The 26,584-nt window shown below is 36.5% G+C and overlaps 12 non-coding genes and 7 pseudogenes across 12 annotated transcripts; 18 read left to right on the top strand and 1 right to left on the bottom strand.

The window, feature by feature from the left end:
- Nucleotides 1-1,839: 1,839 nt before the first annotated feature.
- LOC132125773 (5S ribosomal RNA) lies at nt 1,840-1,958 on the bottom strand. Its single transcript, XR_009427158.1, has one exon. It is a non-coding gene; the product is annotated as a 5S ribosomal RNA (ribosomal RNA).
- A 13,490-nt stretch (nt 1,959-15,448) lies between these two features.
- On the top strand, nt 15,449-15,567 carry LOC132125831 (5S ribosomal RNA). The gene has a single exon (XR_009427214.1). It is a non-coding gene; the product is annotated as a 5S ribosomal RNA (ribosomal RNA).
- A 231-nt stretch (nt 15,568-15,798) lies between these two features.
- On the top strand, nt 15,799-15,917 carry LOC132125866 (5S ribosomal RNA). The gene has a single exon (XR_009427246.1). It is a non-coding gene; the product is annotated as a 5S ribosomal RNA (ribosomal RNA).
- A 230-nt stretch (nt 15,918-16,147) lies between these two features.
- LOC132125789 (5S ribosomal RNA) lies at nt 16,148-16,266 on the top strand. Its single transcript, XR_009427173.1, has one exon. It is a non-coding gene; the product is annotated as a 5S ribosomal RNA (ribosomal RNA).
- Nucleotides 16,267-16,497: 231 nt separating this feature from the next.
- On the top strand, nt 16,498-16,619 carry LOC132126018 (5S ribosomal RNA; annotated as a pseudogene).
- A 46-nt stretch (nt 16,620-16,665) lies between these two features.
- LOC132125998 (5S ribosomal RNA) lies at nt 16,666-16,786 on the top strand (annotated as a pseudogene).
- A 232-nt stretch (nt 16,787-17,018) lies between these two features.
- LOC132125694 (5S ribosomal RNA) lies at nt 17,019-17,137 on the top strand. Its single transcript, XR_009427084.1, has one exon. It is a non-coding gene; the product is annotated as a 5S ribosomal RNA (ribosomal RNA).
- Nucleotides 17,138-17,362: 225 nt separating this feature from the next.
- On the top strand, nt 17,363-17,481 carry LOC132125894 (5S ribosomal RNA). Its single transcript, XR_009427273.1, has one exon. It is a non-coding gene; the product is annotated as a 5S ribosomal RNA (ribosomal RNA).
- Nucleotides 17,482-17,715: 234 nt separating this feature from the next.
- LOC132126003 (5S ribosomal RNA) lies at nt 17,716-17,837 on the top strand (annotated as a pseudogene).
- Nucleotides 17,838-17,921: 84 nt separating this feature from the next.
- Nucleotides 17,922-18,040, top strand: LOC132125798 (5S ribosomal RNA). The gene has a single exon (XR_009427182.1). It is a non-coding gene; the product is annotated as a 5S ribosomal RNA (ribosomal RNA).
- A 231-nt stretch (nt 18,041-18,271) lies between these two features.
- On the top strand, nt 18,272-18,393 carry LOC132126016 (5S ribosomal RNA; annotated as a pseudogene).
- An 84-nt stretch (nt 18,394-18,477) lies between these two features.
- On the top strand, nt 18,478-18,596 carry LOC132125937 (5S ribosomal RNA). Its single transcript, XR_009427314.1, has one exon. It is a non-coding gene; the product is annotated as a 5S ribosomal RNA (ribosomal RNA).
- Nucleotides 18,597-18,827: 231 nt separating this feature from the next.
- Nucleotides 18,828-18,946, top strand: LOC132125938 (5S ribosomal RNA). The gene has a single exon (XR_009427315.1). It is a non-coding gene; the product is annotated as a 5S ribosomal RNA (ribosomal RNA).
- Nucleotides 18,947-19,176: 230 nt separating this feature from the next.
- On the top strand, nt 19,177-19,298 carry LOC132126014 (5S ribosomal RNA; annotated as a pseudogene).
- A 50-nt stretch (nt 19,299-19,348) lies between these two features.
- LOC132125989 (5S ribosomal RNA) lies at nt 19,349-19,465 on the top strand (annotated as a pseudogene).
- A 232-nt stretch (nt 19,466-19,697) lies between these two features.
- On the top strand, nt 19,698-19,816 carry LOC132125936 (5S ribosomal RNA). Its single transcript, XR_009427313.1, has one exon. It is a non-coding gene; the product is annotated as a 5S ribosomal RNA (ribosomal RNA).
- Nucleotides 19,817-20,048: 232 nt separating this feature from the next.
- On the top strand, nt 20,049-20,167 carry LOC132125845 (5S ribosomal RNA). Its single transcript, XR_009427226.1, has one exon. It is a non-coding gene; the product is annotated as a 5S ribosomal RNA (ribosomal RNA).
- Nucleotides 20,168-20,406: 239 nt separating this feature from the next.
- LOC132125849 (5S ribosomal RNA) lies at nt 20,407-20,525 on the top strand. Its single transcript, XR_009427230.1, has one exon. It is a non-coding gene; the product is annotated as a 5S ribosomal RNA (ribosomal RNA).
- A 235-nt stretch (nt 20,526-20,760) lies between these two features.
- On the top strand, nt 20,761-20,882 carry LOC132125991 (5S ribosomal RNA; annotated as a pseudogene).
- Nucleotides 20,883-26,584: the final 5,702 nt, after the last annotated feature.

The following is a 26,584-nucleotide window of genomic DNA, read 5'->3' as shown; positions in this document are numbered from 1 at the left end:
ATACGCTCCTTCCATGTTGTGATGTTACAAACCCTCTTCTTTGTGATCTGTTTTAGTGATGCAAAGTTCGATTCACTTCTGAAAAATTATTCATCTGGACAGTTTGGTTCAATGAACTGATTCATAGGGACCTTAAGTCATTTTCGCAGTTACGTCAGTACACATTTTTTTTTCTTCTAACAAGTCAAGAGTCATTTTATTTCTGTGAATCATCTAAATAAATTTAATTGTGTGAACACATATTGGTGGTTATTATCTTTTGTTCATTTAAGTTAATGTTGAATCATCTAAATAAAGTTAACTGTGTGAACACATATTGGTGGTTGTTGTATTTTGTTCATTTAAGTTAATGATGTTTATGGATGCAGTTTTAGGCACTTAAATATCAGTTTTTTAGTCAGTTACAAAAGTGTCAGACATTAAGTTTATTTGTATTTTTAACTATCCTAATTATGATAGAATTACAGGTTTCGGGTATTTTTTGGGTAGTGTAAGCGGTGAAAATGTAAATGTGACCGTAAATGTGACAGACAAGTGCGTTAGCTACTCAAACAGTATACCTCATCATCTTTTAATAAAATATTCAGGCGAAAAACACTAAGACAAATTGTGTAAGTGCTCATTAAGATACCGAAATGAAAATAAGCGTACAAATATTCATAATGACAATAAGTACAATATACCCTAACAGCGCGATAGAACTGCTAAGTACACCTAAAATTAGCTAGAGTGGTGAGATATAAACTGCAATGTTTTTCATAGCATTACACTTTGAAACCAGAACAATATGTTTCCATGACATTGTTAGCTCTTTCTGTTTGAATCTATTTACCGCAGTTTCACCATCCTAATTGTAATGGTTTGGTCTTGGTCTTGGCCTTATACGAGTCCTTTTCTTAGTTTTTGCTCTCATGTTAACCGGCCTCTTTGTTCATGCAAAGCAATATTTCTGTGAATTTGGGTATTAAAATATTGCTTTAAACCTCGTCTTCATTCGAGACGATTACTTAACATCATTATATTATCCTAGTTTATATCAGATATAAGATACAAGATCGTTGCTTATTAATTATTATCCAACCTTTTAATCATAAACCAAAATATCATGACTGACTTGAGTGAAACGTATCTTGGGCGTGACCAATGTTTATGACTTCCTGATGACAATCCCCCATCGTGTACACCATACAAGGGGTTGAGGATGGGTCTGATCACTAAAACCAACAAAGACCAGCTGATAAACGCTACAGTTGCCGCGCTGTGAACAAAAAACAACACAATAAATCAATAAACCGGAAATTCATCGTGAATTAAAACAGTACATCCGCATTCGGCGACAAAGTTATATATCGATTAGGCAACATTTATGCCTTGGTGATTGCCTGTAATGTCATGAGTACCATTTGCTTTTAATGACAATTTGATCATTTTCTTCACTACATCGATGTATATTCAACAATATAGTGTTGAAATAAAACATTGATCCACTTCACTCATTATTCTGTTCTCTGAGTTCAGAAACTGTTTTGATGTTTTCTTCCCTACTTATATGACAATGCGGTCTCCCATCCAAGTACTAACCAGGCATAGCCAGGTATGGCCGTAAGCGAAGGCTGCTGCAAAGAGAGGGCTATTTAAAGATCAGCCACTCTAATCTCCAGTACATTATATAAGTAGGGAAGAAAACCCAAAAGCTTACAGCACCTGGTATTATTCCCAGGCAGTCTCCCATCCAAGTAGTAACCAGAACCAAACATGCTAAGATTCAGAGATCGGGCATTGAATTTTTTATTTTTATTTTTTTTTGCAAATTATATAATTAGTGAAAAATTTCCAAAAAGCTTACAGCACCTGGTATTCCCAGGCGGTCTCCCATCCAAGTACTAACCAGGCCCAAACCTGCTTAGCTTCCGAGATCAGACGAGATCGGGCATAGCCAGTTTGGTATGGCCGTAAGCGAAAGCTGCTGCAAAGAGAAGGCTATTTAAAGATCAGCCACTCTAATTTCCAGTTCATTATACAAGTTCGGAAGAAAACCCAAAAGCTTACAGCACCTGATATTCCCAGGCAGTCTCTGTCACAGTGTCTTGGTTGTGTTCCCTGGGTTTCCACTAGGTGTCCTCCTTTCTCACGGTGTCTGTCACCTTATCACTTCCTGTTCCCTTATTTGGTCACCTTCCTCCTGTTGAGTAATTGATTGTTCCCCACCTGTCTCCTGTTCCCTCATTATCCTTCTGTGTATTTATACCCGGTCTGTCTGAGTCTGTGTTACGGAGTCCTTGTTTAATGTTTATAGTTATTCACGTCCGTCGCTTCTTGCCTTGTCTTGCCTTACCTTGTCTTCGTCTCTTGTTTTTGTTATGTTTGGATATTCTGGTTTTGACCCTGCCTGGACTGTTTACCCCTTTGGATTACCCCTTAAATAAAGGACTTACCTGCAATTGGTTCCCTCTCCTGTGTTTCCTGTAACACCGATCGTGACAGTCTCCCATTCAAGTACTAACCAGGACCAAACATGCTTAGCTTCCGAGATCAGACGAGATTGGGCTTTTTTTTTCTTTTTTTTTTTATAAAAAATATTTCAGTACAAAAAAAATACATAAAATATTTCACATTTAAATCATTCTTGTTATAGAAACCTCTCTTTCATTAAATAAATTGCAGATATTCATTTAAGGTTACATTAAAGTTTCTAAGCAAACATAATCCTTTTCACCTAAAAGAAAGAAAGAAAAAAAACAACCTACAAATTAATTTCCAGTCCATTCAGTGTTTTTCAAAACATAAGGATTGTTATTTAGAATTAGTTTATCAAATACATAAATTTTACATTCTGCATTAAAATAACTTTCTAGTGTTCATATATAATCTTCCAGTTTTTTCTTTAAATAAATCCCAGTCCCAGTCCCAATCCCAGTTTTTTGTTTTTGTCTCTTGCTATATTTCTCCTACACCATATTGGATATTTAGCTACAATTAAAAACAAATTTATAACATTTTGATTATCAGATTTCTCATTCATTCCAAATAAAAATATACAATTCCAACTCTTTTAATCTTCTATTACATCCATTTTATCTCCTAACAAACTCTTAATCACATTTTTCATTTTGTCTCTGAAAATGATCAGTTCTTTACATGATAAAAACATATGCAAAATTCCTTAATTTTTTCACAACAGACTTTACGCAATGCATCCCCAGTCATTCCACATTTATACAACTTCTCTTCAGAAAAAAAATATATTATGCCTTACATAAAAATCCAGATTCTCCATTTTAACATCAATATGCCATTTTCTAAAATTTCTCCACAGAACTTCTTCCTAAAGGTTTAAAAAAACTTTTTTTCCAAAATGTATTCCCAGCTGGTTCCTTACAAACACTATTTCTAAACAAAACATAAAAAGTCCTAAGATGACTCAAATAAAAAGGCTCCTTTTCTCCTTTTGCTTTTGAGAAAACCTTAATTTTATCATCTTCACTGTCTTGTCCTTGTTTTTCTATGTTTACTATCCATTCCTTTGGAATTGCCTCCTTTATTTGATCATATTGCTTTTTTAAAACATTCTTATTAACATGATTTTCATTATTTTTCACTTCATAATAAATTGCTTGCACAGGTAAAAAACCTCCCCTCACTTCATACAAAACATCCCTTATTGTTTTAAATCCAGCATTAAAATTCTCTTTTCATCCTTATACATCTGATTTCCTTGTTCCTTCTTTATTAATACCTCTATTTGTTCTTTAAAGTTCTCATCTTTTGAAATCTCAGTGTTTAACATCCATATTCCCGGCACTTAACATTGTTTCCTTATAATATATAGTATCTATTAACTTCAACATTTCCCTTTTACTTATCAAGAAATCTATTCTACTTCGGCATATAAAATTCTTCACCTCCTGTTGCCTTGAGAATTCTCGTATCCCCTCATTTCTTTCTCTCCACCGTCAAAAGTCAAAGTCACCTTTATTTATATAGCGCTTTAAACAAAACATTCATCAACTTTTTCAAGCTCCATTAATACCTCAAAACTATTCTCACCATAGTCTCTTATTTTAAATCCTTTCTCTTTCAGTTCTTTTTTTTTAATTATAAGTCTCTTTTTTACATTCTCTAAATTTGGTTTCACCTTTAGTTGTCTTCTTCTTTTTATTGTAACCTTTTCCCAGTCATTTTTATTGTCTTCTTTTCCTCCTTGCGTTGCTTTCTCTATCATTTGCATTTCCTGCCTTTCCTTTTCCTCCTCTCTTGTTTGTTTCAAGATTTCCGTTTGTATTCCATGTCCTTCTTCCTCTTGCTCTCTTTCCATTTCACAGTAGTTCTGTTCCTCCTCTGCATCTTCTCCTATTTGATTCTCTTCTTCTTCCTCAGTCTGTTCTGTTTGTTCATCCTCCTTTTCGTCGTCCACATCCTGTGATTTCTCCATTTCATCTACTTGCTCATAGTCTTTATCTGTTTCAGTATCCTCTTCAATCCAGCATTCACATTTCACCAATACTTTACGACACTCCGGGCATCTTACAGCATCACATTCCCTTGAAAAATGTCCCTTTTCACCACAATCTCGACAGCTAAAGTCTGGACAGTCCTTCAAAATGTGTCCCGGTTTCATACACAATCTACAGATCTTCATTTGACGATCATGTATGATCCTAAAATATTGCACTCCCTCTGCAGTATCAAATCTCGTGCTGTAAGGCAGTGATAACACCTCCTTAGGGAATTTCACACGGACATATCTTGTTCCATCTGTGATTGTAGTGTCTGGATAGTACCTTCTTCTTATTGCAGATGTAACTTTAACTCCCCATGTTTCTCAATTTTGCCGTTATTTCTTCATCCGTTACATAAGCTGGTAAGTGCATGAATGAAACAACACACTCTCTCTCTTGAAGATTCCTCACTTCACACACAATTCCTTTTACTGTTAGTCCATCCTTTAAAACTTCACATGCTTCTTCATCCGTTACTGTTACCTCATACTCATTATTTAATCTTGGTCTTACCGCTAACACTTTACTCAGTCCAACTTTTTCAATCACCGCTTTTATCACATCCTCCACCCTTCGATCTCTTACTTCTGTAGTATTAACAATTACTGTTGCCTCCTTTGAGTAATACTTTTGTTGCTCATTGTCTTTAATCTCATTGTCTTCTCAACTCACTTGTCTCTGTTGATTTCCTTTGCTTTATTCTTTCTCCAGTAGCTGTTTGAAATTCTTTCCTGTTGCTTTTTTTTCTCAACCATGTCTTTGCCAAAAAAAAAAAAAAAACAAGAAAAATAAATAATTTAACTAAGTACAATATAATACAAAACAAACCAAAACAAACACATGGGAGAGCCTTTCTCTCCCTACTGCCACCTCTTACTTCCTGGAATGTACCAACAATCACAGGTGCGCAGGTTGGTATGGCCGTAAGCGAAAGCCTTTTTTTTTTATTGAAGTAATTAATCAATTCAAACATACATATCAATTATTCACATACAAAAGTACATAAGATTCTTTCTTTGACATAAAAAACTCCTAAAATCTTGAATTGACAGACATCTTACTTACATTTATAAAGAAGTCATTAAATAGTTTAATCTTTTAAAAATAACAATTCAATCCCTAGCTCTTTTAAAACCTTTAACACCTCCTGAGTAAAAATATTATAAAAAACATCAGTCGTTTCCTCCAATTTAAAATAATAAAACAGACATCCAACATATTTTTCAACTTTTCTCCTAAACACATTCCACACATCAATTAAAGCATTGTCCTTTTTCACCACCACTCTTCTTTCCCATATCGCACTTTTCCTCAGCATCACAAGTAAATTAATCAGCTTCTCATGTTTACATTTCTCATTAATGCCCAACATTAACACCTTTTCCCACTCAAAGTTCCCATTTCCCTCTCCTCTCAAAATTAAAATCATGCTTTTACATCTCTCATTAAAATCTTTCAGCTTATCACAATATAAAAACAAGTGTAAAAACCCTTCATCTGCATCTTGGCATACTTTACATATTGCACTTTCCTCCATCCCAATTTTGCTTAAAATCACATCTGTGAACACTGCCTTGTTCCTGATAAAATATTCCATATTCTCCAGTTTAGTCTGTACAATTTTCCCATTTATATTCCCCCATATTTTCTCTTCTGTTACACCATTGAACATCCATAGCCAGTATTCATTTACAACAGGTTTCTTGAAAACCACATCTCTAAAAAAACAATAAAACATTTTCACAGTACATTCTTTAAAAGCACACAATTTTCCCCCAAGATTTACATACACATCTTTTCCTTGATTTTCTTCTTCCATATTTTCAATTCTCTTTATCCATTCTTTAGTATTCTTAATTAAATCATATTTGTTTGTAATCTCTTGTCTGCTATAATCCTCCCTTGCCTCCTCCATCACATCCACAATGTATTGCACTGGTAAAAACCCCTCTTTGAATTCATATAAAACATCTCTGACTTTCATGATTCCAACATCCCACCATTTCTTAAAAAAAACCTGCTTCCCTTGATTTAAAATGCAGTTGTTTAAGAATAAAGGCTGATTTAAAATGTTCTCTCTACCTTGTGGATTAAAATGCACATTATCTAAAAATTTTCCCCATGCTCTCATCAGTTCTTTATAAAATTCTGGCAGCCCCTGCGTCATCCAATTTTTTGTTTTCATCCATAAAATGTTGTCCCCCAGATTAAAATGACTACACTTGTTTAAAAAATGCCCCATTGTTCTTTTCCATGCTGCTTTATTTTCTTCGTCTAGATATTTGCTTATGATTTTCACCCTTAAACTGTTCTTTCTTTGCTCCACGTCCATTAGCCCTAGCCCCCCCTTCCCCACTGCTCCTATTAAAGTGTTATATGCAATTCTCTGTGGCTTTCCTTCCCATAAAAAATCTAAAAAACATTTTTTTAGCCTTTTTTCTGTCCACATTGAAGCCACATATAAAATATGCCATAACTTAGAAACCATTAAAACATTCAAAATTAAAACCCTCCCCTTCAAAGTTAAGGACATTAATCTCCAAAAATTCAACCTTCTCTCGACCCCTCCTAACATCTCCTCCCACATAATTCCTTCTGCTTTGGTTTCATCCCTCCCCATTAAAACACCTAAAATCTTTATTTCATTCATTTCCTTAAAATTAAAGTGCGCCGTTAAAACCTCACTTCCCCCGAATCTCATGTATACTGTTTTATCCTCGTTCACTTTAGCCCCTGATCCCCTGCAAAATGTTTGTACTATTTTAATTGCTTCCCTTACACTCAACAGATCTTGCAGCAATAGCGTAGTATCATCAGCATATTGAAATATTTTATTATCTCCTCCCTCTATGCCTATTCCTTTTATTCTCCCTTCCTGTTCTACCATTAACCCAAGTGGTTCCGCAACTAAAGCATATAAAAGTGCCGACAACGGGCAACCCTGTCTAATTGATCTTGTTAATTTAAAACACTCTGTTAAAAACCCATTACATTTTACTCTCGTTACAGCACCTTTATATAAAATCTTAACCCATTTAATAAAATTTCCTCCAAAACCAAAACTATTCAAAACTCCAAATAAAAAATCATGCTCTACCCTGTCAAAAGCCTTCTCAAAGTCCAAACTGATTATAAAACCATCTTTCTTCTTTTCATTAATATATCTTATGGTATCTTTTATGCTCATTGTTGTATCCGCAATGTCTCTTCCTTTAATACTGTAAGCTTGGTTTGTTTGAATTATTGTGGGCATCACTTCTTTTAATCTGTTAGCTAAAACTTTTGATAAAATCTTCAAATTAGTGTTAAGCATTGTTATTGGCCTATAATTCTTTAACTCCACTTTGTCTCCTTTCCTTTTATATATCAGCTTCATTAATCCCATTCCCATCCTTTCGTTCATCTCACCTTTCCTAAAAATATCGTCAAATACTTCTTTTAAGATAGTTGTTAAAACATCTTTAAAAACAATGTAAAACTCACTCCCCAACCCATCTATCCCTGGACTTTTTCTTTTGTTTAATCCAATTATTGCTCTTTTTATTTCTTCTTCTCTTACTTCATCATCACACTCTTTTTTATCCACTTCTCCTACTCTGGCTTTTATTTGCTTCAGTAATTCCACTTTTTCTTCTTCTTTTACCCCTCTGTACAGAATAAGTTCTCTTAGTATGATTTTATTTCCTATAAAATGTCCGCATTTTCTTCTACTATTCTCCCATTTTTGCCCCTTATTTCTTTAATCATGTCTGCTTTCCCTCTTCTTTTCTCTAGATCAAAGAAAAACTTTGTGCACTTCTCCCCCTCCACTGTATATTTTGCTTTACTTCTTAATCTTGCAGCTTCATATTTCTCCTCTTCCATTTCCTTCAGTCTACCTTCTATTTCTTTTATTTTCTCTATGCTTTTTTCTGTCTTGTCCAGTGCCTTATTTAAGTTTTGCCTTAGCTCTCTTTCCTTATTTTTCTTACATTTATTAATTAACTTGCAATAGGTTATTGTAAACTTTTTTACCAGATATTTCACGTTCTCCCACCACATTCGCTTATCCTCATTATACATTCCATTTTCTTTTTCCTTTTCAATGATCTCCTTTATACTTAAAACATAATCTTCATTCTTTAAAACCTCTGTATTTAAAATCCATACTCCCGGCCCTCTTTGCACTTTACTCCAGTCTACTTTAAAAAATAAAAACTTGTGATCACTAAAACTTGTTTCTTCATACTTAATCTTTTTTATAAAATTCTCCACATTTCTTGTACATAAAATAAAGTCTATTCTTGTTTCACACACACACTGCCCCACTATTTGCCTCCTTGAAAATTCTTTTATCTTTTCATTTCTTTCTCTCCACACATCGATGATATTATTTTCTCCCATTAATGCTTTTAATTCTTTTCTCCCCTTGTCGTTTTTAAAAACCATTCCTTCTGCCATGTCTTGTTTACTAAAAACTGTGTTAAAATCCCCTATCATTATTATTTCCTTATACTTGTTTATGATATTTCTTAAAACATAAAAAAAATCTTTCTTTTCCTTCTCCTCTGTTGGCGCATGTACATTTACTAAAATCAGTTCACGTCCTTCACAATTTACTTCCACCACCATACATTTCCCCATCTTATCTTTATACACCACTCTACTTGCATTAAAAACATCTTTTCTTATTAAAAAGGCCACTCCTCTTCCAAGCCTTCCATCCCCATTGTTATATAAAATATCCCCTTCCCATTTCTTTTTATAGTCCTTCATCACACTCTCTTTCCAATTTGTTTCTTGTAAAACAATAACATCTTCGCCTTGGCATTTTTCCTTCACTTTTTCAAATTTACCCATGTCCATCAGTCCCCTTGCATTAAAAGTAACACAACTTAAAACCATTAAAAAGAAAAGTAAATACCTAAAAACCATTACTTTCCATCTTCTCCCTCCAGCCCTCTTAACACTTCATATCTGTTTACAGTTTTCACTCGACCCCTTGTCATGATCTTTTTTCTAGCATTTCCCACATTTGGTTTTACCTTTAATGTTCGCCCTTCTTATTTGTCCTCTCCCCTCTCTGTCTTTTTCCATGTTATCCATCATCGTTTCTTTTTCACTGTCCATTTCTTTGTTTTGATCATTCATTCCTTGTCCATCTCCGTCCACGTCATCCAGAAGTTTTTTAACACTGTCCGATATTTACATTTCCATCCATTGTGTGTCCTGTTCTGTTGTATGTTCCTTGTCTGCATCATTTACTTTTTCTTCTTCTTCCTCTCTGTTGCTCGCTCCTCCTTCTGTTTTTTTTTTGCTGCAATCCGTCTTCCTCTTGTGCTTCATCAGTTTCTCTTTCCTCCTCACTGTTTCCTTCATGCACCTGTCCATCCAACTGAAGTTCCATCCCTCCTTCCTCTCCTTCCATCCAACATTCACATTTATTTAAAACTTCTTGACACCCTGGGCATCTGACAGCATTGCAATCTCTTGCAAAGTGTCCCCTCTCCTCGCAAATACAGCACTTAAAATCTGGGCAGTCTTTCAGCAGCTGTCCAGGGCTCATGCACAGCCTACAGGTCTTCACCTGATGGCTGCGCATCACCCTAAAATACTGCTGCCCTTCTGCTGTTTCCAGCTTTGTGCTATATGGCAACGATGCCACATCTTTGGGGAATCTCACTTTTAGGAACCTTGTTCCGTCTTCTATGTCAGTGCCCGGGTAGCATCTTCTTTTTATCTCTGAAATGGGATTAACTCCCCATCCTTCCAATTTACCTAAAATTTCTTTGTCATCAATATAGACGGGCAGGTGCATGAAAGAAACAACATAATCTCTGTTTTGCAAATTTTTTACCTCACAGTTCACTCCTTTTATCATCAGTCCATCAGTCAGTTTGTCACATGTTTCTTCTTTCTCCATTGTTAATTCATATTATTTTCCTTGTCTTGGCCTTAGTGCCAGGATTTTCCCATGTCCACATTGTTTTGATACAGCCTTGATGATATCCTCTGCTCTCACCTCGATCACATTCTCTACGTTCACAATCACTGTAGCCTCCTTTAGATACTTTCTTTCAAGAAATTTCTCCCTCGTGCCTTGGTTATTTCCATTCCCAGCTCGTAGTCGATTTCCCAGTCAAGTGTCATTTACCGATTGTGTCTCTCCGCCAAATCCAGTATCGTTTGCCATGCGTCTCTCTCCAGCCAGTCCAGTGTCGTTTGCCATGCGTCTCTCTCCAGCCAATATAGTGTCGTTTGCCATACGTGTCTCTCCAGCCAGTCTAGTGTCATTTGCCATGCGTATCTCTCCAGCCAATATAGTGTCGTTTGCCATACGTGTCTCTCCAGCCAGTCTAGTGTCATTTGCCATGCGTCTCTCTCCAGTCAATATAGTGTCGTTTGCCATACGTGTCTCTCCAGCCAGTCCTGTGTCGTCATCCATTAATCCGTCCATTTTAAGAGAAAAACAAAAAACAGAGAAACCACCCTCCAGCCAGCAAAAAGCTGCTGTTAGGTGGTTTAAAACTGAAAAACCACAAAAAACTGAACTAAAGTCCAAAAACAACTTACAAACAAACACAAACAGAAAAATCTAAATGGAGGAGAGCCTTCCTCTCCCAACTGCAGCCAACACTTTCTGTAGCTCTCTAGCGCCCTCAGGTTGGTTTGGCTGTAAGCGAAGGCTGCTGCAAAGAGAGGGCTATTTAAAGATCAGCCACTCTAATCTCCAGTACATTATATAAGTAGGGAAGAAAACCCAAAAGCTTAGAGCACCTGGCATTCCCAGGCAGTCTACCATCCAAGTAGTAACCAGAACCAAACATGCTAAGATTCAGAGATCAGACGAGTTCGGGCATAGCCAGGTTGGTATGGCCGTAAGCAAAAGCTGCTGCCAAGAGAGGGCTATTTAAAGATCAGCCACTCTAATCTCCAGTACATTATACAGGTCCTTCTCAAAAAATTAGCATATTGTGATAAAGTTCATTATTTTCCATAATGTAATGATAAAAATTAAACTTTCATATATTTTAGATTCATTGCACACCAACTGAAATATTTCAGGTCTTTTATTGTTTTAATACTGATGATTTCGGCATACAGCTCATGAAAACCCAAAATTCCTATCTCCAAAAATTGGCATTTCATGAAAAGGTTCTCTAAACGAGCTATTAACCTAATCATCTGAATTAACTAATTAACTCTAAACACCTGCAAAAGATTCCTGAGGCTTTTAAAAACTCCCAGCCTGGTTCATTACTCAAAACCGCAATCATGGGTAAGACTGCCGACCTGACTGCTGTCCAGAAGGCCATCATTGACAGCGAGAGGGTAAGACACAGAAAGAAATTTCTGAACGAATAGGCTGTTCCAGAGTGCTGTATCAAGGCACCTCAGTGGGAAGTCTGTGGGAAGGAAAAATTGTGGCAAAAAACGCTGCACAACGAGAAGAGGTGACAGAACCCTGAGGAAGATTGTGGAGAAGGACCGATTCCAGACCTTGGAGGACCTACGGAAGCAGTGGACGGAGTCTGGAGTAGAAACATCCAGAGCCACCGTGCACAGGCGTGTGCAGGAAATGGGCTACAGAGAAGCAGCACTGGACTGTTGCTCAGTGTTCCAAAGTACTTTTTTCGGATGAAAGCAAATTTTGCATGTCATTCGGAAATCAAGGTGCCAGAGTCTGGAGGAAGACTGGGGAGAAGGAAATGCCAAAATGCCTGAAGTCCAGTGTCAAGTACCCACAGTCAGTGATGGTCTGGGGTGCCATGTCAGCTGCTGGTGTTGGTCCACTCTGTTTTATCAAGGGCAGGGTCAATGCAGCTAGTTATCAGGAGATTTTGGAGCACTTCATGCTTCCATCTGCTGAAAAGCTTTATGGAGATGAAGATTTCGTTTTTCAGCATGACCTGGCACCTGCTCACATTGCCAAAACCACTGGTAAATGGTTTACTGACCATGGTATTACTGTGCTCAATTGGCCTGCCAACTCTCCTGACCTAAACCCCATTAAGAATTTGTGGGATATTGTGAAGAGAAAGTTGAGAGATGAAAGACCCAACACTCTGGATGAGCTTAAGGCCGCTATCGAAGCATCCTGGGCCTCCATAACACCTCAGCAGTGCCACAGGCTGATTGCCTCCATGCCACGCCGCATTGAAGCAGTCATTTCTGCAAAAGGATTCCCGACCAAGTATTGAGTGCATAACTGAACATAATTATTTGAAGGTTGACTTTCTTTGTATTAAAACTTTTCTTTTATTGGCCGGATGAAATATGCTAATTTTTTGAGATAGGAATTTTGGGTTTTCATGAGCTGTATGCCAAAATCATCAGTATTAAAACAATAAAAGACCTGAAATATTTCAGTTGGTGTGCAATGAATCTAAAATATATGAAAGTTTAATTTTTATCATTACATTATGGAAAATAATGAACTTTATCACAATATGCTATTTTTTTGAGAAGGACCTGTATTACAAAATTACTTCTCTTATTGATCATAGTATGTTAATAGGTAATTTTTATGAAACTGGTGTAGAGAGGGGAAAGGGGATATGGTGTTTAAATAATGAACTTTTAAAAGATTAGAATTATAAATTTGCAGTGGAAGCAATAATAATGAATGAGAGAGGGAAAGGGATGTTCGAAGAAGACAAGAGGGTGTGGTGGGATAATGTAAAATATGAAATAAAAAAGTATTCATTGAGGTATAGTAGATTGAAACAAGATTAAAAGGGGAGAAGAAGTAGCAGTTAGGAATATTTTGAAAGAGGAATTACAAAAAGAAAATGGAGATATAGAAAGGATTATAATTTACAAGGATAAATTAAAAGAAATAGAAGAAGAAAAATGTAAAGGAGCTATGATAAGAAGTAGGGTAAAGAATGTGATGGAAGGAGAAAGGTGTACAAAATTATTTTTTTAATTTAGAGGAAAGTAGACAAAAGGCTGATACAGTAAAGGAAGTAAGAAAAAGGATGGGAGAAGAGTAAAAGAGTCCAAAGAGGATTTGCAAAGTGTAAGGGAATTTTATGCAGATCTATTTAAAAGCGAAGGTATAAAAGAGGAGGAAAAGCAGTTTTTATTAAAGAGTGTAAAAAAAAGTAGTTAAAGAGGATAAAGAAATGTGCGATAAGGATTGTTTAGAGGAAGAAATAGAGACAGCAATAGTACAGTTAAACAATGGGAAGAGTCCTGGAGCAGATGGTTTGACTAGAGAATTTTATAGAGTTTTTAAGGATATTTTAATCCCCATTTTAAAAGACGTTTATGAGGAAATGTATGATAGAGGGCAAGCAAGTCAATTGATGAGAGTAGGATTGGTAAAGCTAATTTAAAAAAAAAAGAGTTGATTCAGCTGATTTAAAGAACTATAGACCTATATCAATGTTAAATACAGATTTTAAAATTCTTGCAAAAATGTTAGCAAATCGGTTAAAGAAGGTTCTACCTGGAATAATAACAACAAATCAATCTTATTCAATAATAGGGAGAGAAATTAGTGATACAGTTAGTAATATAAGAGAAAAAATAAGTTATATGACAGAGAATAATAAAGAAGGATACATAATTAGTTTAGATTTGGAAAAAGCATTTGATAGGGTAGAATATGATTTTTTATTTGAACTTTTAGAGCATTTTGGTTTTGGGAATAATTGTATAAAATGGATTAGAGTTTTATACAAAGGTGCAATTAACTGATGTATTCAGTATAACAAGATCAGTATGACAAGGGTGTCCTTTATCTGCATTATTGTATAGTATAGTTGCTGAACCACTGGGTTTAGTGGTTGGGGAAGATGAACATATTTAAGGAATAGGTTTTGAAGGATTAGAAAAGGAACAAAAAATATATCAATATGCTGATGACACAACATTAATTTTAAGGGATATAGATAGCGTTGAGAGAGCAATGAATACAATACAAAACTATTGTAAAGGTTCAGGAGCAAAAATAAATATAGATAAGACGGTCATGATGAGAATAGGAGCTGCAAAGCCTTTACCAGATTATTTTAGTTTTAAAGAAGAGACAGATAATATTAAATTATTGGGAATTAGAATTGGGAAAGATGAAAAGAAAACTAGACATTTAATATGGGACGAAATCTTAGGGGGAATGGAGAGAAAATTGACCTCCTGGAGACAAAGGATGTTGAAATTAAGAGGGCAGTATATTATAAATGCTCTGATGCTTTAAAAAATGTGGTATACATCTTATAAGCCGATATGGGCTTATAAGAGGTTGAAAAAGTGTATTTTGAATTTTATATGGGAGGGGAAACCAGCAAAGATTGCTTATGATACACTGATAGGACCAATTGAGGAGGGAGGTTTAGGTTTGTTAGATCCATATTTAAGAATGAAGAGTTTAAGGGTAAAAACTATGAAGAAATTTTGAATAAAGAAAATAGACAGGAATGGAAGGATGGTATGAAATATTTTTTAAATAGGTGTAGTGGTTTTAACATGGGAAAGGACATTATATGGATGAAATTGAAAGAAAATATGTTAAATGGTGTATCAGAATTGTATAAAGAAGTTTTAGGAGCGTGGAAAGAATATTTATTGACAGTTGTATACAAACCAGAAGGGATGGAGGAGCTTTTGAATCAACCATTACTTTTAAATTCAAATATAGTATATGAAAATAATGAAATATATTTTAAGACATGGATTAAAGCAGGAATAAATAAAGTCAAAGATGTTTTATATGAGGTAAAATAAGGTTTTATACCACTACAAGGTATAGTAGATGAAATTAAAGAAAGTGGAGATGAGGTCGATAAGAGAATTGTAAAGCAACAGTTTGACAAAATAAAAAAAGCAATTCCAAATGAATGGATAGAAAGAATAGAAAAAAAGGAGGAAGGAGAAGGAAAGGTTCATGTCCTTTTAAATGAATGTGGGAATGAAGTGTCTTTTCAGTCATGTTTTTTAAAAAAGATCTCTTTGCAGCAGTTTTCGCTTACGGCCATACCAACCTGGCTATGCCTGATCTCGTCTGATTTCGGAAGCTAAGCAGGTTTGGGCCTGGTTAGTACTTGGATGGGAGACCGCCTGGGAATACCAGGTGCTGTAAGCTTTTTGGAAATTTTTCACTAATTATATAATAATCTTGCAAAAAAAAAAAAAAAAGAGTCAATCCCCGATCTCCGAATCTTAGCATGTTTGGTACTGGTTACTACTTGGATGGTAGACTGCCTGGGAATAATTCCAGGTGCTGTAAGCTTTTGGGTTTTCTTCCCTACTTATATAATGTACTGGAGATTAGAGTGGCTGATCTTTAAATAGCCCTCTCTTTGCAGCAGTTTTCGCTTACGGCCATACCAACCTGGCTGTGCCCGATCTCGTCTGATTTCAGAAGCTAAGCAGGTTTGGGCCTGGTTAGTACTTGGATGGGAGACCGCCTGGGAATACCAGGTGCTGTAAGCTTTTTGGAAATTTTTCACTAATTATATAATAATCTTGCAAAAAAAAAAAAAAAGAGTCAATGCCCGATCTCCGAATCTTAGCATGTTTGGTACTGGTTACCACTTGGATGGTAGACTGCCTGGGAATAATTCCAGGTGCTGTAAGCTTTTGGGTTTTCCTCCCTACTTATATAATGTACTGGAGATTAGAGTGGCTGATCTTTAAATAGCCTTCTCTTTGCAGCAGTTTTCGCTTACGGCCATACCAACCTGGCTATGCCCGATCTCGTCTGATCTCAGAAGCTAAGCAGGTTTGGGCCTGGTTAGTACTTGGATGGGAGACCGCCTGGGAATACCAGGTGCTGTAAGCTTTTTGGAAATTTTTCACTAATTATATAATAATCTTGCAAAAAAAAAAAACAAAGAGTCAATGCCCGATCTCCGAATCTTAGCATGTTTGGTACCGGTTACTACTTGGATGGTAGACTGCCTGGGAATAATTCCAGGTGCTGTAAGCTTTTGGGTTTTCTTCCCTACTTATATAATGTACTGGAGATTAGAGTTGCTGATCTTTAAATAGCCCTCTCTTTGCAGCAGTTTTCACTTACGGCCAGACCAACCTGGCTATGCCCGATCTCGTCTGATCTCATAAACTAAGCAGGTTTGGGCCTGGTTAGTACTTGGATGGTAGACTTACTGGGAATAATTCCAGGTGCTGTAAGCTTTTGGGTTTTCTTCCCTACTTATATAATGTACTGGAGATTAGAGTGGCTGATCTTTAAATACCAACCTGGCTATGCCCGATCTCGTCTGATCTCGGAAGCTAAGCAGGTTTGGGCCTGGTTAGTACTTGGATGGGAGACCGCCTGGGAATACCAGGTGCTGTAAGCTTTTTGGAAATTTTTCACTAATTATATAATAACCTAGCAAAAAAAAAAAAAAAAAGAGTCAATGCCCGATCTCCGAATTTTAGCATGTTTGGTACTGGTTACTACTTGGATGGTAGACTGCCTGGGAATAATTCCAGGTGCTGTAAGCTTTTGGGTTTTCTTCCCTACTTATATAATGTACTGGAGATTAGAGTGGCTGATCTTTAAATAGCCCTCTCTTTGCAGCAGTTTTCGCTTACGGCCATGCCAACCTGGCTATGCCCGATCTCGTCTGATCTCGGAAGCTAAGCAGGTTTGGGCCTGGTTAGTACTTGGATGGGAGACCGCCTGGGAATACCAGGTGCTGTAAGCTTTTTGGAAATTTTTCACTAATTATATAATAATCTTGAAAAAAAAAAAAGAGTCAATGCCGATCTCCGAATCTTAGCATGTTTGGTACTGGTTACTACTTGGATGGTAGACTGCCTGGGAATAATTCCAGGTGCTGTAAGCTTTTGGGTTTTCTTCCCTACTTATATAATGTACTGGAGATTAGAGTGGCTGATCTTTAAATAGCCCTCTCTTTGCAGCAGTTTTCGCTTACTGCCATACCAACCTGGCTATGCCCGATCTCGTCTGATCTCGGAAGCTAAGCAGGTTTGGGCCTGGTTAGTACTTGGATGGGAGACCGCCTGGGAATACCAGGTGTTGTAAACTTTTTGGAAATTTTTCACTAATTATATAATAATCTTGCAAAAAAAAAAAAAAAAAAAGAGTCAATGCCCGATCTCCGAATCTTAGCATGTTTGGTACTGGTTACTACTTGGATGGTAGACTGCCTGGGAATAATTCCAGGTGCTGTAAGCTTTTGGGTTTTCTTCCCTACTTATATAATGTACTGGAGATTAGAGTTGCTGATCTTTAAATAGCCCTCTCTTTGCAGCAGTTTTCACTTACGGCCAGACCAACCTGGCTATGCCTGATCTCATCTGATCTCATAAACTAAGCAGGTTTGGGCCTGGTTAGTAGTTGGATGGTAGACTTCCTGGGAATAATTCCAGGTGCTGTAAGCTTTTGGGTTTTCTTCCCTACTTATATAATATACAGGAGATTAGAGTGGCTGATCTTTAAATAGCCCTCTCTTTGCAGCAGTTTTCGCTTACGGCCATACCAACCTGGCTATGCCCGGTCTCGTCTGATCTCGGAAGCTAAGCAGGTTTGGGCCTGGTTAGTACTTGGATGGGAGACCGCCTGGGAATACCAGGTGTTGTAAGCTTTTTGGAATTTTTTCACTAATTATATAATAATCTTGCAAAAAAAAAAAAAAAAGAGTCAATGCCCGATCTCCGAATCTTAGCATGTTTGGTACTGGTTACTACTTGGATGGTAGACTGCCTGGGAATAATTCCAGGTGCTGTAAGCTTTTGGGTTTTCTTCCCTACTTATATAATGTACTGGAGATTAGAGTTGCTGATCTTTAAATAGCCCTCTCTTTGCAGCAGTTTTCACTTACGGCCAGACCAACCTGGCTATGCCCGATCTCGTCTGATCTCATAAACTAAGCAGGTTTGGGCCTGGTTAGTACTTGGATGGTAGACTTACTGGGAATAATTCCAGGTGCTGTAAGCTTTTGGGTTTTCTTCCCTACTTATATAATGTACTGGAGATTAGAGTGGCTGATCTTTAAATAGCCCTCTCTTTGCAGCAGTTTTCGCTTACGGCCATACCAACCTGGCTATGCCCAATCTCGTCTGATCTCGGAAGCTAAGCAGGTTTGGGCCTGGTTAGTACTTGGATGGGAGACCGCCTGGGAATACCAGGTGTTGTAAACTTTTTGGAAATTTTTCACTAATTATATAATAATCTTGCAAAAAAAAAAAAAAAAGAGTCAATGCCCGATCTCCGAATCTTAGCATGTTTGGTACTGGTTACTACTTGGATGGTAGACTGCCTGGGAATAATTCCAGGTGCTGTAAGCTTTTGGGTTTTCTTCCCTACTTATATAATGTACTGGAGATTAGAGTGGCTGATCTTTAAATAGCCCTCTCTTTGCAGCAGTTTTCGCTTACGGTCATACCAACCTGGCTATGCCCGATCTCGTCTGATCTCGGAAGCTAAGCAGGATTGGGCCTGGTTAGTACTTGGATGGGAGACCGCCTGGGAATACCAGGTGTTGTAAACTTTTTGGAAATTTTTCACTAATTATATAAGAATCTTGCAAAAAAAAAAAAAAAGATTCAATGCCCGATCTCCGAATCTTAGCATGTTTGGTACTGGTTACTACTTGGATGGTAGACTACCTGGGAATAATTCCAGGTGCTGTAAGTTTTTGGGTTTTCTTCCCTACTTATATAATGTACTGGAGATTAGAGTTGCTGATCTTTAAATAGCCCTCTCTTTGCAGCAGTTTTCACTTATGGCCAGACCAACCTGGCTATGCCCGATCTCGTCTGATCTCATAAACTAAGCAGGTTTGGGCCTGGTTAGTACTTGGATGGTAGACTTCCTGGGAATAATTCCAGGTGCTGTAAGCTTTTGGGTTTTCTTCCCTACTTATATAATGTACTGGAGATTAGAGTGGCTGATCTTTAAATACCAACCTGGCTATGCCCGATCTCGTCTGATCTCGGAAGCTAAGCAGGTTTGGGCCTGGTTAGTACTTGGATGGGAGACCGCCTGGGAATACCAGGTGTTGTAAACTTTTTGGAAATTTTTCACTAATTATATAATAATCTTGCAAAAAAAAAAAAAAAAAGAGTCAATGCCCGATCTCCGAATCTTAGCATGTTTGGTACTGGTTACTACTTGGATGGTAGACTGCCTGGGAATAATTCCAGGTGCTGTAAGCTTTTGGGTTTTCTTCCCTACTTATATAATGTACTGGAGATTAGAGTGGCTGATCTTTAAATAGCCCTCTCTTTGCAGCAGTTTTCGCTTACGGCCATAGCAACCTGGCTATGCCCGATCTCGTCTGATCTCGGAAGCTAAGCAGGTTTGGGCCTGGTTAGTACTTGGATGGGAGACCGCCTGGGAATACCAGGTGTTGTAAACTTTTTGGAAATTTTTCACTAATTATATAATAATCTTGCAAAAAAAAAAAAAAAAAGAGTCAATGCCCGATCTCCGAATCTTAGCATGTTTGGTACTGGTTACTACTTGGATGGTAGACTGCCTGGGAATAATTCCAGGTGCTGTAAGCTTTTGGGTTTTCTTCCCTACTTATATAATATACAGGAGATTAGAGTGGCTGATCTTTAAATAGCCCTCTCTTTGCAGCAGTTTTCGCTTACGGCCATGCCAACCTGGCTATGCCCGATCTTGTCTGATCTCGGAAGCTAAGCAGGTTTGGGCCTGGTTAGTACTTGGATGGGAGACCGCCTGGGAATACCAGGTGCTGTAAGCTTTTTGGAAATTTTTCACTAATTATATAATAATCTTGCAAAAACAAACAAAAAAAAAAAAAAGAGTCAATGCCCGATCTCCGAATCTTAGCATGTTTGGTACTGGTTACTACTTGGATGGTAGACTGCCTGGGAATAATTCGAGGTGCTGTAAGCTTTTGGGTTTTCTTCCCTACTTATATAATGTACTGGAGATTAGAGTGGCTGATCTTTAAATAGCCCTCTCTTTGCAGCAGTTTTCGCTTACGGCCATACCAACCTGGCTATGCCCGATCTCGTCTGACCTCGGAAGCTAAGCAGGTTTGGGCCTGGTTAGTACTTGGATGGGAGACCGCCTGGGAATACCAGGTGTTGTAAACTTTTTGGAAATTTTTCACTAATTATATAATAATCTTGCAAAAAAAAAAAAAAAAAAAAGAGTCAATGCCCGATCTCCGAATCTTAGCATGTTTGGTACTGGTTACTACTTGGATGGTAGACTGCCTGGGAATAATTCCAGGTGCTGTAAGCTTTTGGGTTTTCTTCCCTACTTATATAATGTACTGGAGATTAGAGTTGCTGATCTTTAAATAGCCCTCTCTTTGCAGCAGTTTTCACTTACGGCCAGACCAACCTGGCTATGCCCGATCTCGTCTGATCTCAGAAACTAAGCAGGTTTGGGCCTGGTTAGTACTTGGATGGTAGACTGCCTGGGAATAATTCCAGGTGCTGTAAGCTTTTGGGTTTTCTTCCCTACTTATATAATGTACTGGAGATTAGAGTGGCTGATCTTTAAATAGTCCTCTCTTTGCAGCAGTTTTGGCTTACGGCCATACCAACCTGAGGGCGCTAGAGAGCTACAGGAAGTGTTGGCTGCAGTTGGGAGAGGAAGGCTCTCCTCCATTTTGATTTTTCTGTCAGTGTTTGTTTTGTGAGTTGTTTTTGGACTTTAGTTTATTTTTTGAGTTTTTTCAGTTTTAAACCACCTAACAGCAGCATCTTGCTGGCTGGAGGGTGGTTAATTTTTTGTTTGATTTTTGTACAATGGACGGATTATTGGCAAACGACACTGGACTGGCTGGAGAGACACGCATGGCAAACGACACTGGAATGGCTGGAGAGACACGTATGGCAAACGAAACTGGACTGGCTGGAGAGACACGTATGGCAAACGACACTGGACTGCTTGGAGAGACACGTATGGCAAATGACCCTGGACTGGCTGGAGAGACACGCATGGCAAATGACCCTGGAGTGGAGTATCGACAACGAGCAGGACACGGTAAAAAACAAGATGCAAGAGATAACATTGGTGAAAGGAAATACTTAAAGGAGGCAACTGTGATTGTGAATGTCGAGAACGTAAATGAGGTGAGAGCTGTGGATATTATTAAAGCGGTGACGGAAAAATGTGGATATGGTAAAATTTTAGCACTAAGGCCAAGACAAGGAAAGGAATATGAACTGACATTGGAGAAAGAAGAAACATGTGATGAACTGACTGAGGGATTGTTAATTAAAGGAGTTAACTGTGAGATAAAGAAACTGCAAAATAGAGATTATGTTGTTTCCTTCATGCACCTGCCCGTCTACCTTGATGATAAAGACATTTTTAGAAAATTGGAGGGATGGGGAGTTAATCCCATTTCAAAATTAAAAAGAAGATGCTACCCGGGCACTGAAATAGAGGATGGAACAAGGTTTTTAAAAGTGAGATTCCCCAAGGAGGTGGCATCATTGCCCTACAGCACAAAGCTGGAAACAGCAGAAGGGCCGCAGTACTTTAGGGTGATGCACAGCCACCAGGTGAAGACCTGTAAGCTGTGCATGAGCCCGGATCATCTGCTCAAAGAATGCCCTGAATTTAAGTGTCACAAGTGCGAGGAAAGGGGACATTTCGCAAGGGATTGCAATGCGGTCAGATGCCCGGAGTGTCAAAAGATTTTAAACAAGTGTGAGTGTTGGATGGAGGGAGAGGAAGGAGGTCTGGAGCATCGGGTGGACGGACAGGTGCATGAAGGAAACACTGAAGAGGAAGGAGATATTGATGAAGGACAAGGGGATGAAGGATTATCACAAAAGGAAACAGAAGGAGGAACAGGCAACCAAGAGGAAGAAGAAGAAGGAAAAAAGAATGATATGGGTGAGGAACAAAGAGCAGAACAGAATACCCAATGGACAGAAATGGAAATATCGGACAGTTTTAAAAATCTTTTGGATAATGTGGAGAGGGATGGACAGGGAATGTATGATCAAAACAAAGAAATGGACAGTGAAGAAGAAACAAGGATGGACAACATGGGAAAAGACAGAGGGGAGAGAGGACAAAGTAGAAGAAGAACATTAAAGGTAAAACCAAATGTGGAAAATGCAAGAAAAAAGTTAATGACAAGGGGCCGAGTAAAAAGTGTAAACAGATATGAAGTGTTAAGAGGGCTGGAGGGAGAAGATGGAAAATAATGGTTTTTATGTATTTATTTTTATTTATTTTAATGGTTTTAAGTTGTGTTACTTTTAATGCAAGGGGATTGATGGACATGGGTAAATTTGAAAAGGTGAAAGAAATGTGTAAAGGAGAGGATGTGATTTTATTACAAGAAACTAACTGGAGGGAAGAGTACATGACTGAAATAAGGAAAAGGTGGAGCGGAGAGATTTTATATAACAATGGTGATGGGAGGCTTGGAAGAGGAGTTGCGATTTTAATAAAAGAAAACTGTGGGGTATCATGTAAAACAATATATAATGACGTAGATGGGAAATGTATTGCGGTTGAAATGGAGTATGAGGAGAAAAAAGTTATTGTAGTTAATATTCATGCACCGACTGTAGAGAATGAAAAGAAGGAATATTTTAATGTATTAAGAGATTTTTTAAAAAAGCATAAAGAAGTTATTATGATGGGTGATTTTAATACCGTTTTCAGTAAATTAGAAATGGGTGAGGGAATGGTTTTTAAAAATGATAAAGGAAGAAAAGAACTGAAACTATTAATGGAAGAAAATAATATGATTGATGTATGGAGAGAAAGAAATGAAAAAAAGAAAGAATATTCAAGGAGGCAATTAGTAGGGAATTTTATGTGTAAGACAAGGATTGATTTTATTTTGTGTACAAGGAACATTGAAGGATATATCGGTAACATTAAATATGAAGAATCAAGCTTAAGTGACCATAAACCAATTTTTTTGCAAGTAGACTGGAGTTCAGTGAAAAGAGGGCCGGGTGTATGGGTGTTAAATGTAGAGGTTTTGAAGAATGAGGAGTATGTTTTAAGTATTAAAGAAATTATTGAAAAAGAAAAGGAGAATGAAATGTACAGTGAAGATAAAAGGATATGGTGGGAAAATGTTAAATATTTAGTTAAAAAATTCACAATAAAGTATTGCAAATTAATACAGATATGTAAGAGGAAGAAGGAGAGAGAAATAAGAGAAAAATTGGAAAAGGAATTAAATGAGAATGGGAAAGATATACAAAAAATAAAAGAATTGGAGGGAATATTGAAAGAAATGGAAGAGAAAAAATATGAAGGAGCAAGACTAAGAAGTAAAGCTAAATATACTGTGGAGGGAGAAAAATGTACAAAATTTTTCTTTGATCTAGAAAAAATACGAGGGACAGCTGGAATGATTAAAGAAATAAGAGGAAAAAATGGTGTAGTGGTGGAAACAAATGAGGAAATATTAAAAGAAGTAAAAGCATATTATGAGAACCTGTTTAGTACTGAGGGGTTGAAGGAAGAAGAGAAATTGGAGTTACTTAAGCAAATAAAAACAACAGTAGGAGAAGTAGACAAAAAAGAGTGTGATGAAGAGATAAGAGAAGAAGAGATAAAAAGAGCAATAAGTGAATTAAACAAAAATAAAAGTCCAGGTATAGATGGTTTGGGGAGTGAATTTTATATGGTTTTTAAAGATTTTTTAACCAGTATTTTAAAAGAAGTATATGAAGAGATCTTTAAAAAAGAAGAAATGAATCAGAGAATGGGGATGGGATTATTAAAGTTGATATATAAAAGAAAAGGAGATAAAGTAGACTTAAAAAATTATAGACCAATTACAATGTTGAATACAGATCTGAAAATTTTAACAAAAGTTTTAGCCAACAGATTGAAAGAGGTAATGCCAACCATAATTGAAACAAATCAAGTGTATGGAGTTAAAGGGAAAGATATAGCGGACACAACTTTAAGTATAATAGATAGAATAAGATATATGAAAGAAAAAAACAAAAAAGGATATGTTATTAGTTTGGATTTCGAAAAGGCTTTTGATAGAGTGGAGCATGAATATTTATTTGGAATTTTAAGAAGGTACGGGTTTGGGGAAAATTTTATCAAGTGGATTACAATTTTATATAGGGGAGCAATAACAAGAATACAGTGTAATGGTTTTTTAACTGAATGTTTTAAAATTACTAGATCAATAAGACAAGGATGTCCATTATCAGCGCTTTTATATTCTTTAGTTGCAGAACCATTGGGATTAGCTATTAAAATAGACGAAGACATAAGAGGGATAAACATTGAAGGAAGTGGGGGAAATGAAAAAATATTTCAATATGCAGATGATACGACAATAATAGTTAAAGATATAGAGAGTGTTAATAAAGTAATGGAAGTAGTACAGATGTTTTGTAGGGGATCAGGAGGTAAGCTAAATGAAGAAAAAACGATATATATGAGATTTGGAGGAGTGACTGTTTTAACAGAGTATTTTCATTTTAAAGAAACAAAAGAAATAAGGATTTTAGGTGTTCTAATGGGAAAAGAAGAAAGGAATGTTAAAGAAAAAATGTGGGAAGAAATAGTAGGAGGTATTGAAAGAAGGTTAAATTTTTGGAAATTGAGGACATTAAGTTTAAAAGGGAAGGTTTTAATTTTAAATGTGTTAATGGTGTCAAAGTTGTGGTATGTTTTATATGTGACTGCTATGCCAATGTGGGTGGAGACAAGGTTGAAAAAATGTTTTTTAGATTTTTTATGGAATAGTAAACCGTCAAGAATTGCATATAGTACATTAATAGGAGAAATAGGGAAAGGAGGGATGGGATTAATTGATGTTGAACAGAGAAAAAATAGCTTAAGAATTAAAATAGTAAAAAAATATCTAGATGATGGTCACAAAACTGCATGGAAAAAGACAATGGAATATTTTTTAAACAAATGTGGGGATTTTAACATGGGGGATGGGATTTTATGGATGAAAACAAAGAATTGGATGACAGAGTGCTTACCAGAGTTTTATAGGGAAATGTTTAGTGCCTGGGGAAAATTTTTAGATAGACTTGAGTATGATCCACATGGGAGAGAAAACATTTTAAATCAACCTCTGTTTTTAAACCAAAACATTTTAAAACAAGACAAAGGAATTTTTTTAAAGAAATGGATGGAAGTGGGGATAACAAGAGTGAGAGATGTTTTGTATGAATTTAAAGAAGGGTTTTTACCAACACAATTTATTGTAGATGCAATGGAGGAGGCAAAAGAGGATTACAGTGAACAAGTAATAAAAAATAAATATGAAATCATTAAAAATGCAATACCTAAAGAGTGGATAAAAAGAATAGAAAGTATGGAAGGAGAGCCAAAAGAGAAATGTATTCATGTGAAATTAGGGGGAAAACTGTATGATTTTAAGGAATGTACTGTGAAAATGATTTATTGTGCTTTTAGAGATGATGTTTTTAAAGAGCCGATTGCAAATGGTTACTGGGTGCAGAAAATCAAAGATTTAAAAAAAGAGTGTATATGGAGAAACATGACGGGGAAATGTGTGGAAACAAAATTGGAATGTTTGGAGTATTTTATAAGGCATAAAGTGGTTTTTACTGATGTTATTTTAAATAAAATAGGAATGGAAGAAAATGCTCTGTGTAAAGTGTGCCAGGAAGAGGAAGAGGGGATTTTACATATGTTTTTACATTGTAGAGAGCTAGAGGACTTTTTAAGGAAATGTAAATGTTTAATTAAAGATGTGACTGAGGAGTGGGATGAAAATGTAATGGAATGGAACAAAGTTGTGATGTTTGGTTGGGAAAAAAAGTTTCAAAACAAAAGTTTCATTAATCTGTGTGTAATGCTAATGAAAAGTGCAATATGGGACAGAAGAACTGTGGCTAAAAAGGAAAAAATTGTGTTGGATGTTTGGAGGATGTTTAAAAGAAAAACAGAATTATATACTGAAAGACTGTATGTGTACTTTAAAGGTGTAAATATGTTAGACTCTTTTTATGATGTTTTTACCCCAAAAGTTTATTGTGTTTTAAATGATTTAATGTGGAAGCTGCCAGGAAGTGAAGGAGATTTTTAAATTATCTATGTAAAGGAAAGATGTGTAATGTAGGGATGTGTAAAGACAATGTTCTGTATTTTCTGTTGATTGCGTTTAATCTATTGTATTTTATTGATTGAAATTTCTTAATAAAAAAAAAAAAAA

Source organism: Carassius carassius, chromosome 43, assembly GCF_963082965.1.
Source record: "Carassius carassius chromosome 43, fCarCar2.1, whole genome shotgun sequence".
Classification (NCBI taxonomy): domain Eukaryota; kingdom Metazoa; phylum Chordata; class Actinopteri; order Cypriniformes; family Cyprinidae; genus Carassius; species Carassius carassius.
Note: the sequence above shows the minus strand (reverse complement) of the source record. Positions and strands in the feature narration are given on the sequence as shown.